This window comes from Rhinopithecus bieti, unplaced genomic scaffold, assembly GCF_001698545.2.
Source record: "Rhinopithecus bieti isolate Rb0 unplaced genomic scaffold, ASM169854v2 scaffold_26504, whole genome shotgun sequence".
Lineage (NCBI taxonomy): Eukaryota > Metazoa > Chordata > Mammalia > Primates > Cercopithecidae > Rhinopithecus > Rhinopithecus bieti.
In genome coordinates this window covers 1,243,676-1,260,030 of record NW_016812891.1, presented here as the reverse complement: position 1 = coordinate 1,260,030, position 16,355 = coordinate 1,243,676, and the positions used below count along the sequence as shown (strand labels likewise).

Here is a 16,355-nt window from a genome sequence, read left to right as displayed (position 1 = left end):
AACCCTCATCCCACAAAAAAAAAAAAAAAAAAAAATAGGAAAGTAATTTTTTGAGCTTTAGACAACCTTAAAATTAATGTTCAGACCCCAGGAAATTTCTTATGCGTGCTTATGTTTGGTGACATAATAGGAAGGCAGCACAGTAAAGTGTTTTAGATTGCAGGTGTTCAGTCTGATGGTCCCAAGTTGAAATTTCAAGCTCTTTGACCTTGGGCAAGTTACAGATCCCCACACTGCAGATAAACTGGTACTGACAGAATTTATTGATGCTTACTTCATACCTCATACTGTTACTGTAATGAAATTAGATAAAATAGAGTGCTTAGCATAGTGCTTGACGTAGTATAAATGCTTTATATATGCCAAGAGTTGTTATAATTGTTACTATCAAAAATGTGGATGATCAGATTGAAAAAAATCCTTATTCAAGAATATTCCTTAAAACCTTATGTTTATGGTTTTCTTTTACTTAATGTTATTGTTTCTGTTTATCTATATTCTTCCAACTGGAAAAAATAAGTCATATGGTGAGTTAAATTTGTAATACTGTCAGAGTCTAATAGGCTCAGAATGCCAGTGGAGGCCTTCAGTTTTGAAAAACAGAAAGAAGATATTAGTCATTCCAGGAAGGTCAAAGTATATGGTGTAGAAAGGGTGAGATTGAGGTAATTATGTTCCCACTGCATAGTTTCACATAATGCCTCCAGTTAGCCTGCGGTCCCATGGCGATCCCAACGCCCCACCATCAGGTTTCCCATGCTCTTTATAGCAGTAAGCAGACCTTAAACCAAATACATTCCGGAGACTTAATAACATGGTACAAACACTTTACTGGATTGACTCAGGAGATGGTATTTGTGTATATATGGAGAGAGAAAGAGAACACGGACACATTATTCATGGGAGAGGTTCAATGTGTGGATGGGAGGATATTCTAAAAATACATTTTTACTTGGATTTATATGAATGGTTATTCTGCAATTCTCCTTCAGAGGGAAGGAAGAAAAATACTAAGGCAAGCATGGAGCAGTGGGAGGTGCTTGGCTAAAGGCCTTCCTGAGGTTCTCTTAAGCTCCTCAATAGGCCAGCTTGTGGACTCTCCATCCCTGAGTACTTGGCCCAAGACAAAAACTCTGACATGCTGTATTGCTCCATGTGAGCCAGGGAGCAAATACATGAAATATGCACAGAATAAAAGGATAGAGACTGTTGACTGACCAAAAAAAAAGTCTCCTCTTTTCCTTGTAAAACAAGCCAAAGCTTCCCCCGAGATGCAAAGTATTTGAAAAGAAGAGCACCTGTGGGTAACTCCATACTAGTTGTGGGGAGGATTTTCCCACCTTTGCTTCTTGACAATTAATCTACTGAGTCCATTATTGCTGAGTTTATGGTGAGAACACTGATTCTCAACAGGTGATTCTCGAAAGGGAAGACTGGGCAGTTTCAATAATGATAATCAGTATTCTAATATTTCACATTAAGGAAAAGAAAGTCTATTCATTCCACCATGCACACTATAGCAAGAAAAACGAGGCCAAAGTCTTCTTGACCAATATAAATATGATAGATAGGGAAAAGAACTGGAGTGGGGGCAGGAATGAAGATGGGAACAACCCCACAAGAAGCCAGTAACAGAATGTCCTTGGGAAGAGTGAGATCCTTGTCCATCAAAAAGAAGCAGGAACCAAACAAGGTCAAGAACATGAGGTTGGAGGTTACACTGTGCAGCTGGAAAGAAGCCACACAGAGACTGAGAAACTGAGAAGGCAAGGACTCTGCTGACAGGGCAAGGTAGAAGGTGGTGGAGGGGGTGACGGTGCTGTTCCTAGCTTTCACAGATAAATGAGAGAATAAGGGATACAACTGACAACGTTGAGTAAATGCCCCTCAGAGGGGAAAAGAGGAATTTCTCTCCTAGAAACCTCAGCTTTGCTATTGTCATTATTGTTGTGTTAACTTCACTCCAAGAAGATCAGTGCCCGTGAATGCACCCTACACCAGAAAAACTGACTTGCTAAAGAGAAACTCTATAAAGCAGACTAACTCTGAGGGACTTTCCCTTTTGACTCTTTTCCTTGTTGATGCATGACCCCATGTCCCAAAGCATTGTTAGGCTCCTGCCGTTAAAAGATTGCAGAATGTTTAATAAAAATATTTTAGATCTCTTTAACCATCTGCTTTCTTTTTTCTTATCTTGGTCACTTGCTTTGAAAAAGGTCCCATGGGATCACACCAAGACCTCCAGTTGCTAGGCTGGGTTATCACTCTCTACTGATGTTCTAACAATTCAATTAGGTTATCTGAACCCCTTACACGCAGTCATTATTTCATTCATTTATTCACCCAACAAGCTGGTTTGGAGCCTTACCTCAAACGGAGCAATAAAATAGGCACAAGAAGGAATAGAAAGAAGCGTAGTCTCATCTTTGCCCTCAGGGGTGAGCAATTGAAGAGACAAAAAAAAAAAAAAAAAAAAAATACGTGGCCATTATATAAAGAACAATGTACTAACATTCTATAAGAGTGGCTACAAGGTAAGTGCCATGCAAGGTAATGTGAAAAAAGTATTATTCCTGAGCTAGACCAGTAGGGCCCAAAACTTACTTGCCAAACACCAAAATAGGCTTCCAAAACCTTATTTTAGAAGAACTGCAATATAGCGGTGGTGGTAATAGCTAGAATAGCATGGCTCACAGCTGACACTCGTTGACTACTTAACACATGCCAGATACGAATCTAAACACTTCCCATGAGTAATTTCCAGTAACTTTCATGACAAGTCAATGTGACTGGTATCGTTATTATCTCATTTGATACACATAGAAACCGAGGCACAGAGCATTTGCCCAGGCCCCTACTTGTAAGTGGCACAACTAGGAAGGAGTTTATAAAAGCAGTTGAACTGTGCAAAAGTAGCTAAGAAGAGGTGATTAGGTAAATAGAAGTATATGTAGGAATACTTCTAGTCAAAATTTTGGGAATTCATTTTTTTTTTTTTTTGAGACAGCGTCTTGCTCTATTGACAGGCTGGAGTGTAGTGGCTTGATCTCAGCTCACTGCAACCCCTGCCTCCTGGGTTCAAGCAATTCCCCTGCCTCAGCCTCCCAAGTAGCTGGGATTACAGGTACGTGCCACCATGCCCGACTAATTTTTTGTATTTTGGTAGAGACATGGTTGGCCAAGATAGTCTCTATCTCATGACCTTGTGATCCACCCACCTGGGCCTCCCAAAGTGCTGGGATTACAGGTGTGAGCCACCGCGCCCGGCTGGGAATTTCTTAAAATAAAGAAATATAAAATGCAATTTAAAGACCATTTTTGTAGTGCTTGTTGGATGAGTAGCATAAGTTACAAAAAGTTGAGGTAACTTCGCTTCCCCATCTAGTCTAATAACCGCATTTTAGAACTACTCATGTAAGAAAGAAAAAAACTAACACTTGTTGACTTGTACTATATCCCATCAACCTACATGAATTATCTTATTTAATACTAAAGTGAAAATTATACCCATTTTACAGATGAGTTCATTGACATTTAAAAGTGGTGAGTACCTTAACCAAATTTTCAAATTCCTTTCTCTGCTTTCTGTATACCAAGGAGTCTCCCTGATAGAGCACTTTTTTTTTCAACTATAGAGTCTTCTTATCTTATTTTCTCTTTATAATGATATTCTAGTGTGTGTCCTCCACATGATGCTACAGTCTATCTTAAAAGCTCCTGATTTAGATTAATAAGTAGGAAACTCATAATAGTATTACCTAAGGAATACCTAGTCTATCTTATAGAATTTATTATAAAATTGCTAAAAAATAAAGAATTTCATTCCCTAGTGTTCCAGAGTTCTTTGATTTAACCAGAGAAAGTTTTTTCTTTTAATGTGATAAAATAAATATAACAGAAACTTTGTCATTTGATTTTTTTTTTTTTTGAAACGGAGTTTCGCTCTGTCACCCAGGCTGGAGTGCAGTGGTGCTATCTTGGTTCACTGCAACCTCTGCCTCCTGGGTTCAAACAATTCTCCTGCCTCAGTCTCCCAAGTAGCTGGGACTACAGGTGTGTGCCACGATACCTGGCTAATTTTTTGTGTTTTTAGTAGAGATGGGGTTTCACTGTATTAGCCAGGATGGTCTCAATCTCCTGACCTTGCGATCCGCCTGCCTCGGTCTCCCAAAGTGCTGGGATTACAGGCATGAGCCACTGCACCCGGCCATTTGAACTATTTTTAAGGGCACAGTTCAGTGGCATTGACTATATTCACGTTGTTATAAAACCATCACCATGGTTCTCCAGAACTTCTTCATTTTCCCAAACTGAAACCCATTAAACAATAACTTCCGATTAACTCCTTCCCCCAGCGCCTGGCAACCACCATTCTACTTTGTCTGTATGAATTTAACTACACTAAGTACCCCATATACATAATCATGCAATACTTACCCTTTTGTGCCTGGCTTATTTCATTTAGCATAATGTCTTTGGGGCTCACCCACGTTGTAGCATGTGTCAGAATTGCATTCCTTTTCAAAACTGAATAATACTCTGTTTATATGTACACTATGTTTTGTCCATTCATTTGCTGATGGACATTTGGGTTATTTCTACCTTTTGGCTACTGTGAGTAATACTGCTACGAACATTGCTGTGCAAGCCTCTGTTTGAGTTCTTGCTTTCAGGTTTTTGGGGGTGTATACCTAGAAGTGGAATTGCTGGATCATATGGTACAGAGGAAGTTTTAAGCCTCAGAGTCTTACAGGGTCCAGGTGAAAAAGAATTGAGTGTATCTAGCTCAGTAAAGAAACGCATCCTGTGAGTGGTGGGACTCAGTAACAGGAGATGGAAGGATCCCTCTTCCAGAGTGGCAGCCACCTTTCAGCATTGCCAGGTCTTCTGGTTTTATTTTGTCTTTTTCAAAAGAAGACAGAATTTGGATTCATAAGTGAAATTGCTGACTCAAACATTTTTTAATGCCCTGTAGGTTGAGTACATCTGAGGGCCAGATTCAGCCCAAGGATAATTTATTTGCAGCCTCTGTTTTGCAATATTTTGAAATTCACCTTTCATTACAGGCAGAATATGGGCTTACAACCAGACAGATGTGCTGTGAATCCAGCTCCACAACTTTCTAGCTGTTTGACTTTGGGCAAATTGGATCACCTTTTAGATACTCAGTTCCTTTAATTGCAAAATAAATAGAAATACACTTGCCTTGCAAAATTCTTGTGAAATTTAGATGAAATAATATATGTAAGCTGCCTAACACAAAGTTAGCTCTCATTTCTCTCAGTCTGTCCCTCCTTCCTTTCCCTAATTTTTCCACTCTCTGCCTCTATCTTCAGGTAAAGCTTTATACTATCTTGTTAAAAGTATTTTGTTATCAAACTCTTTACTTATTGCATAAATTCGAGTACTTTTAACTCTTGCTTAAAATTTGCTGATCATCCAACATTGGAGAAGAAGGCTGTCATTTAGTTTTTATAATCATTGTGCCTTTCATGGTTCTTTAAACAGCCTTTCCCCAGCAATAGGAGGATCTGAGCAGTTAAGAGAAAAGAATGCTAAATCCCTAGAAAAGCTAAAGAAAAAAGCCAACAGCGACTGGGCACGGTGGCTCACGCCTGTAATCCCAACACTTTGGGAGTCCAGGACGGGTGGATCACGAAGTCAGGAGTTCAAGACCAGCCTGGCTGAGATGGTGAGACCTCTGTCTCCACTAAAAATACAAAAAAATTAGCTGTGCATAGCAGCGGGCGCCTGTAATCCCAGCTACTCGGAAGGCTAAGGCAGAGATGTGCTTGAACTAGGGAGGCGGAGGTTGCAGTGAGCAGAGATCATGCCACTGCACTCCAGCCTGGGTGATAGTGTGAAACTCCATCTCAAAAAAAAAAAAAGAAAAGAAAAGCAGCTTTGATATGACAAGGACAATACCTTTTTTCCCCTCATAATTAAATTATTAATTCTGACTTGTCACAGTTTCTTGATTTAAAATACCAAAAACATGCCCCTACTTTAGGGTTTTTTCTGGCTTGTAGTAACCATATGAATATAATGATGGTCAGACATAATTTTGAGAACTTTGATTGGTTAAAAGCCATTAAAACCAGATTGCTAGTATATGCTTTGAATCCAAACCTTAGCTCAGTAAAGAAACGCATCCTGTGAGTGGTGGGACTCAGTAACAGGAGATGGAAGGATCCCTCTTCCAGAGTGGCAGCCACCTTAGCATTTCCAAACAATCATATTTTTTTCTAAAATAAGTAAATCTAGTCTATTGATGTCTAGTGACCATATAGAAGAATATTTAAATACCTACTCATATTTGCAAAAGAGCAGCATTCTTTTTTCAACTGTTTTTCTTTTTTGCTCTTGGTGTGGTAAAGTTAAATTCTGGGAAATGGTTTACTAAAGGGAAGTTTAACCACAGATGTTTGTAATTCCAACTTAAGTTTCCCATCAAAGTCTTAATGAAATTCAGCTGCCAGCAGTTCAGCTCTGAATCTGAGTCTTTTTATCATGAGAAACTTGGGGGGAAACAACATTCTGAAGCTGAATGGTAATGGGAAATTTTCCATATTCAGCCCAAATCCTCTCCATAAAGAAAAAAATACTTAAACATATTCTGTTAAAAGCGGGATGAGAGATGGTGAATATAATTTGAGTAATATGCAAAATGACCTTCTTTTCACTCCCAGGACTCTCTTAGTTTTTATGTTGTGTTTTGGTGTAGGCTAGAGATCCGTGTTTACCTAAATGGAATGAAGTATATACACTTTTTACTTCATGAGAACTGATGAGTTAAGAGAAATCCCGTAACATTAACAGCTGCATTAGCACAAGTCTTGTGCAAACTAGACCAGTAATCCAGGCTGTACTCTACAGCTAAAAGGACCCCTGACCATGATGCAGACCTTGCATATTTATATTTATTTTGAAATTATGCCATTTTGGAGTGGCATGATTGCTTCAAAGGAAATCAAGGACTCTAGGGATCGAAAGTACCTTCACTAAAACTTCCCTCACACACACAACTATTACATGGAACCCTGTTGTCTATGTACAAAGTGAAATGCAACATGGCATGCTGAACTAAGCAGCTCTAGAAAGCCAAATGTCAGTCCAAAGAAACACATTAACATAGACACCAGCCAAAGGGAAGAGAAATGTCTAGTAAGCCTCAGCCCCTGGGATGCTAGGACTATAGAACCCTCTAGAATCACGGCACAGAGCCACAGCACAAATTCAGGGTCTGGGGCTGAAAACCCGGGCAAGCCTCTTCTTCCACAGCAGAGGTAGTCCAGGATGCCTTTCAAGCTTCATGGCTATATGTGTGTGTTTCCCTTTGATGAACAGTGATACAATTTGACAAGCTGAAGGTGTTACCTAAGTGTTACCTCTTTTCCTGCTGATCTGTCCTGAGTCCTAGGTGGTTCTGTCAACCCCTAGCTCACAGATGAGGTGCTAAATGCCTGCTATTTGGAGATTAAACAGTCTGAATATCTGGAGATGGACTGCGGTTTCATTGTAGTACATGAATAATTGCCTCATTTTATGTTGTTCCTTTGAAATTGTTGTCTGCCATGGTTAATGCCAATAGACACCCTGAGATTCCATTCATAAGAGACCTGAAGCCTCTCCTGCAGCGCAAAATTCAGCATAAAGGAGACCTGTTTGAATGCAGAGTCAGTGGGTGGTTATTACTGGTTACATAAATCTATCATACCTTGCAGCATGAGCCATGAAATCAAAGGAATCATAGAATGTCAGATTTAGAAAGGAAGTTTAGAGATTCAACTCTCTCATTTTGTAGGTGAGAAACCTAAGCTGAGAAGAGAGGGGAGGTGTGGGTGCTCGACCCCGGACACGATGCCCATTAGCAGTAATACACGTGCCACAGGGTAAACCCCCAAATTGGAGTTCAGCCTGGGAGGCCACGTGGGTTCTTGGCTTCACACAGGGAGGATTTCAAGAGCCAGCCGACAGAGTAAAATGAAAGCAAGTTTATTAAGAAAGTAAAGGAATAAAAGGATGTCTACTCTACGGACAAGCAGTCCTGAGGCCTGCTGGTTGGCTGTGTTTATGGTTATTTCTTGATCATATGCTAGACAAGGGATGGATTATTTATGAGTTTTCCAGGAAAGGGATGGGGAATTCTCAGAACCGTGAGTTTCTCCCCCTTTCAGGCCTTTTGGATAACTTCCAGACGTTTCATGGCATTTGTAAACTGTCATGGCGCTAGTGGGAGTTTCTTTTGGTATGCTAATGTATTATAATTAGCATATAATGAGCAGTGAGAGAGACCAGAGGTGGCTTTTATTGCCATCTTGGTTTTGGCATGGTTTGGCTGGCTTCTTTACTGCATCCTGTTTTATCAGCAGGGTCTTTGTGACCTGTTACCTTGTGAAACCAGTCCTGCTGACCTCCTAGCTCACAAGGAACTGTGTCTTCTGACTTTTTGCCTATGTTCTTTCCGATTGTTTTAATGGACTGAATCATGCTAGCTTTATTTTATTTATTTATTTTTGAGATGGAGCTCTGTTGCCCAGGCTGGAGTGCAGTGGCACGATCTCAGCTCACTGCCACATCCGCCTCCCAGGTTCAAGCGATTCTCCTGCCTCAGTCTCCTGAATAGCTGGGATTACAGGCGCCGGCCACCATGCCCGGCTAATTTTTGTATTTTTAGTAGAGAGAGGGTTTCACCATATTGGCCAGGCTGGTCTCGAACTCCCGACCTCAAGCAATCCACCTGCCTGGACCTCCCAAAGTGCTGAGATTATGGGCATAAGCTACCGTACCCAGCCTCATCCTAGCTTTAGAACTAGTGATTATCACCTGGGCATATCTAGATATCTTGTAAAATATATCTACTTCTAATATATTATTATTCTTTTACTCTTGATTGTTTCTGTTTATCCTTAAGTTGAGTCATCAGTAGGAGATTCCCATGGAGCTGAGTAGAGCTAGACTATGAGTCTGTAACTATTCTGATTCTTGGCTCCATCAATAACAACCAGATCACCCTTGCCAGGTAAAGAAACCTGGTCAGCTCCTCTACCTGCTGGGGCCTCAGTTTCTATCCTAAAAAAAATTAAAAATGATTACTTCTAGCAACAAAATTCTATAATTATTTAAGAAATAGGTTAAAATTTATGCCAATTAAAGGGAACCTGGGTTAAGATACTGAATCACATAGTCATAGCTGTTGCCATAGTTAGAACCCAAGACTTTAAGAGTCCAGAGCGTGAAGGAAACACAGGGTCCTGGCCTATGGAAGGGAGTGGGGAGGGGTGGTTCCTAACAACTCCAAATGTGGGGCTGGGGCTGATCTGCAGCACAGGGTACCAACCCAGCCACAGACATGAGCCTCTCCAAAGTGACACAACAACGAGGCTTCCCAGACAGCCTAAATGTGTCTCCGTGTGGTCAATGAATGTTCATGGGTCTCCCACGCCAGGGTCCAAGGGTGCTGCCCCCTACTCTATCTGGACCCTCCAGAATGACCTTAAACCTATCCCCACTGCAGAGAGACAGCAAAGTAGACAATGGAAGAGATCAGGAACTGGAGACCCACTGAGCAGAGACTCATGTCAACACATAACAGTTCAGTGCCAAATGGCAGAGGGTCCAGAGAGGAGAAGGTGTTTTTACTCAATGAGAAAGGAAGGGAAAGCCAGTGACAGATTATTAATCATTATAAACATCAACATGAAACACTCACATTATATTATACGTAGTACAGCTGTCCACTAAATCTTAATGACAATGTAAAGAATTATCTTGCTTTAGATTGGGCAGAACCTAACATGTGGAAGCGAAAATCAGAATCGTTGGTGTGTGAGGGGATGTGCACTGGTGTCTAAATGCCCTGATTGTTGCTGGCTACGGGGAAGAGGGGTCTAAAACATTGCTGCTGAAAGTGTGGTTCAAAGATGGCAGCATCAGCATCACCTGGGAATGTGTTAGAGATGCAGAATCTCAGGTTCCACCCCAGAATCAGAATCTACATTTTCACCATATCCCCCGGCTGTTCATCTGCACATTAAAATATGAGAAATGCTAGGCTCTCAAATACAGGTGGGCTTGAATTTTGAATGGACTTAGGGGAAATTGCAAATACAGAAAATTTCAAAAATGTTTTGATGTAATTATGGAGGAAGACCCAAAAAACATAAATTATGGCTAAGTCTAGTAAGGGGGTTCACAAGCTCACCCATGCTACCTGAAAATGTGTACTTCAGAATAAAACACAAGCTTCAAAGGAAACTGCTGCTTTGAGGCCTCTAAAGGAAGCTGATAAGGTAAAGTCACTTCCTGAAACCATGGCACACACATACTGGGTGCTCAGAATGTATTTTTTGAGAAAAGACATGAAATGACATGGCAGGTTTTCTTGCTCCCACCTAACTCTTCTCACCACCCATAGCCCAGATACCAAAAGACTGAAGACTCTGTGTCCTTGAAGGAAGTAGAGCAGAGGCAGGGGAAGAATTTACTTGGGGAATCTGCTCAAAAATAGGAGGTTACTCACACTTTTCAGGGAATAGTGGGATTGTGATGTTTTTCTTGGTAACAAGGGAGTCATTCTGATTCAGGATGTCTCTCCAGGGAGTAAGGAGTGCAGTCTGTATCATAGACTAGAAAGATAATGTTAGGAGACAGGGAAGACCTAGTTCCCCAAAATGAAAATTGCCAATTGCTATTCCTCCAGCTGGTCCTTTTCTAGAGGGATTGAAATCTGCAGGAAAGTGCTTTTGAGTCAGGTCTGTGTCTCCTTCTCTATCAGAGCAGACGTCCCCATTCTCCCAGCAGACTCGAGCTATCCTTGATGCAGCATTTTAGCTTTAATTACTAAGCACTTGATTAGCACTTGCTGTGTTGCAAGTACTGTTCTAAGCACTTATGTGTATTATGAATTCATTTATTCCTCATAACAACCCCATGAGGAAGGCATTAATATTAACCCCATTTTACTGATGACGAAAATGAGCCAGATAGCAGTTAAGGAACTTACTGTCATGGCTAGGAAATCTGACCTCAAACTCGTAACCTTCACATTATAATGACCCTGTAACATCTGTTTCTAAGTCTCAGAGTGCCTTAGCAATACCCCAGCTAATAAAGGTTTCCCGTACTACCGCAGTAGTCTTAGCAGTTGACAAGTCTGTAAAGAACATTTAAATTAGTGGTATGTTTAGTCTTTGGCCTTGTTTTTAAGTTATAGAGTAAACTACGTATCATCTCAGTAACAATGGGGAGTCCTTCCCTTAAACATAGGAGGAGTAACAGTTGATGTAATTTCTGAATGTGTATATATATATTCACGTGACTCCAGCTATGCTGAGCATTGGTTTTTCAGTAGATTCCTGAGTCTAGTTTGTGGACCTACAACTTAAAAGATCTTGAAAAGGATATGGAAAGAGCTGACGTGGTAGTAAAAACATGACCTCAGTTCCTAAAAAAAATAAAATAAAAATTGAGCTACGATATGATCTAGCAATTCCACTGCAGGATATATAACCTGAAAAAAAGAAAATCAGTATATAGAAGAGATATCTGCACTCCTATATTTGTCGCAGCACTGTTTACAGTAGCAAAGATTTGGAAGCAACTTAAGTGTCCATCAACAGATGAATAGATAAAATGTGGTACATATACACAATGGAGTATTATTCAGCCATAAAAGGAATGAGATCCAGCCATCTGCAAAAACATGGATGAAACTTTATGTTAAGTTAAATAAGCCAGGCACAGAAAGACAGATGTCACGTGTTCTCACTTATTTGAGGGATCTAAAAATCAAATCAATTGAACTCATGGACATAGAGAATAGAAAGATGGTTACCAGAAGCTGCGAAGGGTAGTAGCGGGTTTGTGGAGAGGTGGGAATTGTTAAAGGGCACACAAAAAATAGAAAGAATGAGTAAGACCTACTATTTGATAGCACAATGGGATGACTAGTCAATAATAACTTAATTGTACATTTTAAAATAACTTGATGTAATTGGATTGTTTGTGACTCACAGGATAAATGCTTGAGGGGATGGATAGCCCATTCTCTGTGGTGTGCTTATTTCCCGTTGCATATAGTCAAGTTATTGTTGACTATAGTCATCCCATTGTGCTATCAAATAGTAGGTCTTACTCATTCCTTCTGTTTTTTGTGTGCCCATTAACAATTCCCATCTCTCCACCACTGCATACCTGTATCAAAACATCTCACATACCCCAGAAATATACACACCTACTATTTATCCACAACAATTTTTAAAATAATAAAACGATTAAAAATAAAACAATTAAAAAAATGATCTCAGGGGAAATGATTAGACAAAGTATGTCAATCAGGAAAACTAACGGAGGTTTAGAAACAGTTAACCTTTTAAAATGTTTCTCTACAAATGACAATAGAAAAAGGAAATTTAGCAACGAAAAGGATTCAAAAGACAGACTTACAAGAAACACAGGCTGCTAACTCCTTTAAGCACTATATAAAACAATTTGTCTGAAATAAGTGAGTTATTCACTCGGCACCCAAGAAATAAGAGTGTAGTGCTCACCATTCAAGGTAGCAGTGATTTGATCTGGAACACACCCAGGTAGTCTTCTGCCCTTCTGAACTAAGAGAAGGACTGTAGCAGCAGTCACTTGTGAAGTGCATTGTAACCTGAATGGGGGAATGTGTGAGAATAATGTTACCCCAGATTTTCATGTGCAGGCATCTCTTTACTATTTCTCCTCTCCTCTAGCCTCATGTTTTAAAATGTTTTTCCTTCTGTATTAGTCTGCTGGGGCTGCCATAAAAAAATACTCCAGACTGAGTGGCTTAAACAATAGAAATTTATTTTCTTACAGTTCTGGAGGCTAAAAGTCCAAGATCAAGGTGCTGTCAAGGTTAATTTCAGGTGAGGGCTCTCTTCATGACTTGCAGATGGCCACATTCTCACCGTGTCCCCACATGGCCTTTCTTTTGTGTATATGCAGAGGGAGAAAGGTCTCTGGTATCTCTTCCTCATCTTATAAAGATATAAGTTCTATAAGATTAAGGTGCTCCCCCTACAATATCTTTTTTTTTTTTTTTTTTTGAGATGGAGTCTCACTGTCGCCTGGCTGGAGTGCAGTGGCACATGATCTCTGCTTGCTGCAACCTCCACCTCCTGGGCTCAAGCGATCCTCGTGCCTCAGCCTCCCAAGTAGCTGGGACTATAGATGACTGCCACCACACATTTTTAGTAGAGATGGGGTTTCATCATGTTGGCCAGGTTGATCTTGTACTCCTGACCTCAAGTGATTCACCTGCCTCAGCCTCCCAAAGTGTTGGGATTTACAGGCATGATCCGCCACACCCAGCCCATTTAATCTTTATTGCCTGTATTTTTACCTCTTTATAGGCACTATCTCCAAATACAGTCACTTTAGGGGTGAATTTTGAGGAGACACAATTCAGTTCATCACACCTACCAAGTGAAATGTATTAAGTAGTAACTCATTTCTTAATGAGGCAAAGTAATTTATAATCACAAAGGAAAACTTCTGAGAAAATAAGATAATGAGTGTAGTTGCCCTGTTTTAACTTTAAGCAAAAGCCAAATTTAGCACCTTATTTTAATTGTACGTTTTTAATAAATATGTCACCATTACTATTTATTTATTTATTTTTAGACAGAGTCTTGCTCTGCCACCCAGGATAGAGTGCAGTGGTGTGATCTCGGCTCACTGCAATCTCTGCCTCGCGGGTTCAAGCGATTCTCTTGCCTCAGCCTCCCAAGTAGCTGGGACTACAGGTGCCCACCACACCTGGCTAATTTTTTAATTTTTAATAGAGATGGGGTTTCACTATGTTGGCCAGGCTGGTCTCGAACTCATGACCTCAAGTGATCTACCCGCCTCGGCCTCCCCAAAGTGCTGGGATTACAGGAGTGAGCCACCGCACCCGGCCAACTTTTAATTCAATATTTTGAAATATGGAAAATAGTATGTCAGGCTCTGTACTGCCACATTGTATTCCTTAGGTGTCCAGGGACACTCCATGATCAGTATCAATATCTTTACTCTCTTTTTTAGCAAAAAGGTGCCCACTACCTCAGCAAGTGCCATGTACCCTACAAAGATGAATAAAACACAGAGATGAAACAAGTACATTGTAATGCAATATAACTAATTTCTTATGTTACGAAAACTCTTGGAGGATTTAGAAGGAACGTTCACTCCTGGTGGAACATTCCCAGGTGACTTCATGGACAAGGTGGCATTTGAGTTGAATCTTTAAGATTGAGGAAAAGAATACAAGCTGAGGGGACAGGATGAGTAAATACAAAGACACGGGTTTCTTCTGCAAAGGGAAGACTCCCAGTTTGTTGGGCTGAACCACAGGGAGCCATCAAAGACTTCAGAGCAGAAGAAAGAGAAACACATTGAGAATCGTGATTTGTCAACATTAATCTGGAAACAGGCTCCTCGCTAGATTGGGCAATAGGCAGCAGAGAGCCTGGAATCGGGGTAACCCATGTAGTGCATTGGTAACCGTCTAGGAGATCCTAAGGAGGCCTGGATTTGGATGCTGGCTGTGGTCTGGAAAGGAGAGAACAGACGCTGGGATCATCGCCAAGGTTCTATCAAGATGGTTTGTCTTATGCTTGAAGAGTAAGGATGAGGGAGAAGTCAAAGGTGCTGCTGATGTTTGCAGAAATGTATTAAATCGTGGGAGAGAAGTCTCTGCAGAGACCTTTTAACATAAAACCTACTAAATCAGTGGCTTTCAGACTGAGGCTCCATGGAAATGCCTGAGGGTACGAGGCCTCCGGAGCAGCAGGAGGTTGCTCCCTACCTCCTTCAATCAGAGCAGCTTCTTTGTTATCTGTTTTATAGATGAATTTCACATGAAATTTTGCTGGTTTTTAAAAAAGGGCTTCTCTGCTCTAAAATATTTGAGAACCACTATGCTGGAGCCTCCCAAGTTGATATTCTAAATCAAGACAAGTCTCCAAAATGTTACTCAAAATCTTATTCAAATCAGTGCCTCCTAGGCAGTTTCCCAGCAGTACACACGCCTACCTCGGGCCAGTACATGTCACTGGTTGCTTTGAGCAGCTGATGCTCAGAGCACCCCTGTAATAGCTCCAAACATGAGCTAGAAATCTTTAAACAATCGGTGCTCTCCTGAGAGATATTTTTGTGCTTCCTGTTCCCTGTCTGATGATATTTTTGGCCCTTTTCAAGGAAATTAGGAAATTCCTCTTTTGTCTCAGTCATTACCTGGGAGTACTGAGGACAACAACAAAGGAGCTTCGGAGAGAGGATAGGATGGTAGTGGGTAGACCAGATAACCACTATCTTTTGATCTTCGTAGGAATGACTAGATGTTCATTCAGTTTTTATTCTTCTAAACCAATTATTCCATTGCAAAGAATGTCATCTTACTCTGAAACATAAACCACAGTTTCTTACCTGCACCCTGAGCTAAAAGATAACTCTCAAGTCTTACTCTCTCCTTCCTCGATACAGAATTTCACCCCATTTGTGGTCCAGAAACTGTTTCCAATGATCTCCAAAGGGCAAAAGTACTTCCATGATGAACATTATGTCTATAAAAATCAAGAAAATAAGCATCAAAAACTTCAGTTTTTCATGCGAATGACAAAAGCGTCAACCTAAGCATTTCATTGTGTCATGAAGGCAAACTGCAGCTTGTTTTAATTTGCCTCATATCATATCTCCAGTATACCCGGGGAGAACTGATGTTCTAATGAATTAGGAAAGCTTCTTTTATCTCCTTCTACCTGTAGCTTGAAGACCTCAGCTTTTAAAAAGCTGTTGATATTGAACAACTGTTAAACTGGCAGTTATTCACAACTGTCAAATATTGGAATTTCCAGTAACTACTGACTCAGGTAAAAAATAGTGTTGATACTTATTAAACTTTCATGATTTACAAAGTGTTTTCCTGCATACTTCCACCTTTAATCTTCACAACCATCTTACAAACCAGGCAGGCCGGAGGTTATTCATCTAATTTATGCAAGCATGGAAACATTAAATGATAAGCCCAAAGTCTCCTAGCATGGAACCTTGTTGAAACAGCAGGAAGTTTCATAGAGTTCTAGACTGTTAGAATGTGAAGAGCCTGGAAATCATCATGCTGCTAATATCATTGAAGAGGAAGAAACCAGTCAGAAGTTGAGTCACTTCCCCAAGTTCCCACACAGGGTTTCTAGAACTGGAACCACAACCAAGTTTACTGGCTCTGGGGTCAGTTGCAGGGACGCCATCACGGGGGTGTTGAGACATTAAGTGAGCTGGATCAGACAAGAATATATCCATGTTTACCTTCATCTTATAACTTATGTAGCCATCTGTGTCGTAGA

At 40.5% G+C, this 16,355-nt stretch overlaps 1 protein-coding gene and 1 long non-coding RNA gene across 5 annotated transcripts in view; one reads left to right on the top strand and one right to left on the bottom strand.

Moving 5' to 3' along the window:
- The window catches only part of LOC108512069 (uncharacterized), a 75,207-nt gene extending 59,449 nt beyond the window's left edge, over positions 1-15,758 (bottom strand). Inside the window, exons 1-2 of the long non-coding RNA XR_001880486.1 lie at positions 15,716-15,758; positions 15,439-15,575 (exon numbers count right to left, since the gene is read on the bottom strand). This is a non-coding gene — a long non-coding RNA (uncharacterized LOC108512069). The remainder of the gene's footprint in view (positions 1-15,438; positions 15,576-15,715) is intronic.
- LAMA4 (laminin subunit alpha 4) overlaps positions 1-16,355 on the top strand; it is a 150,826-nt gene that overhangs the window by 2,313 nt on the left and 132,158 nt on the right. The gene's annotated exons all lie outside the window — the stretch shown is intronic.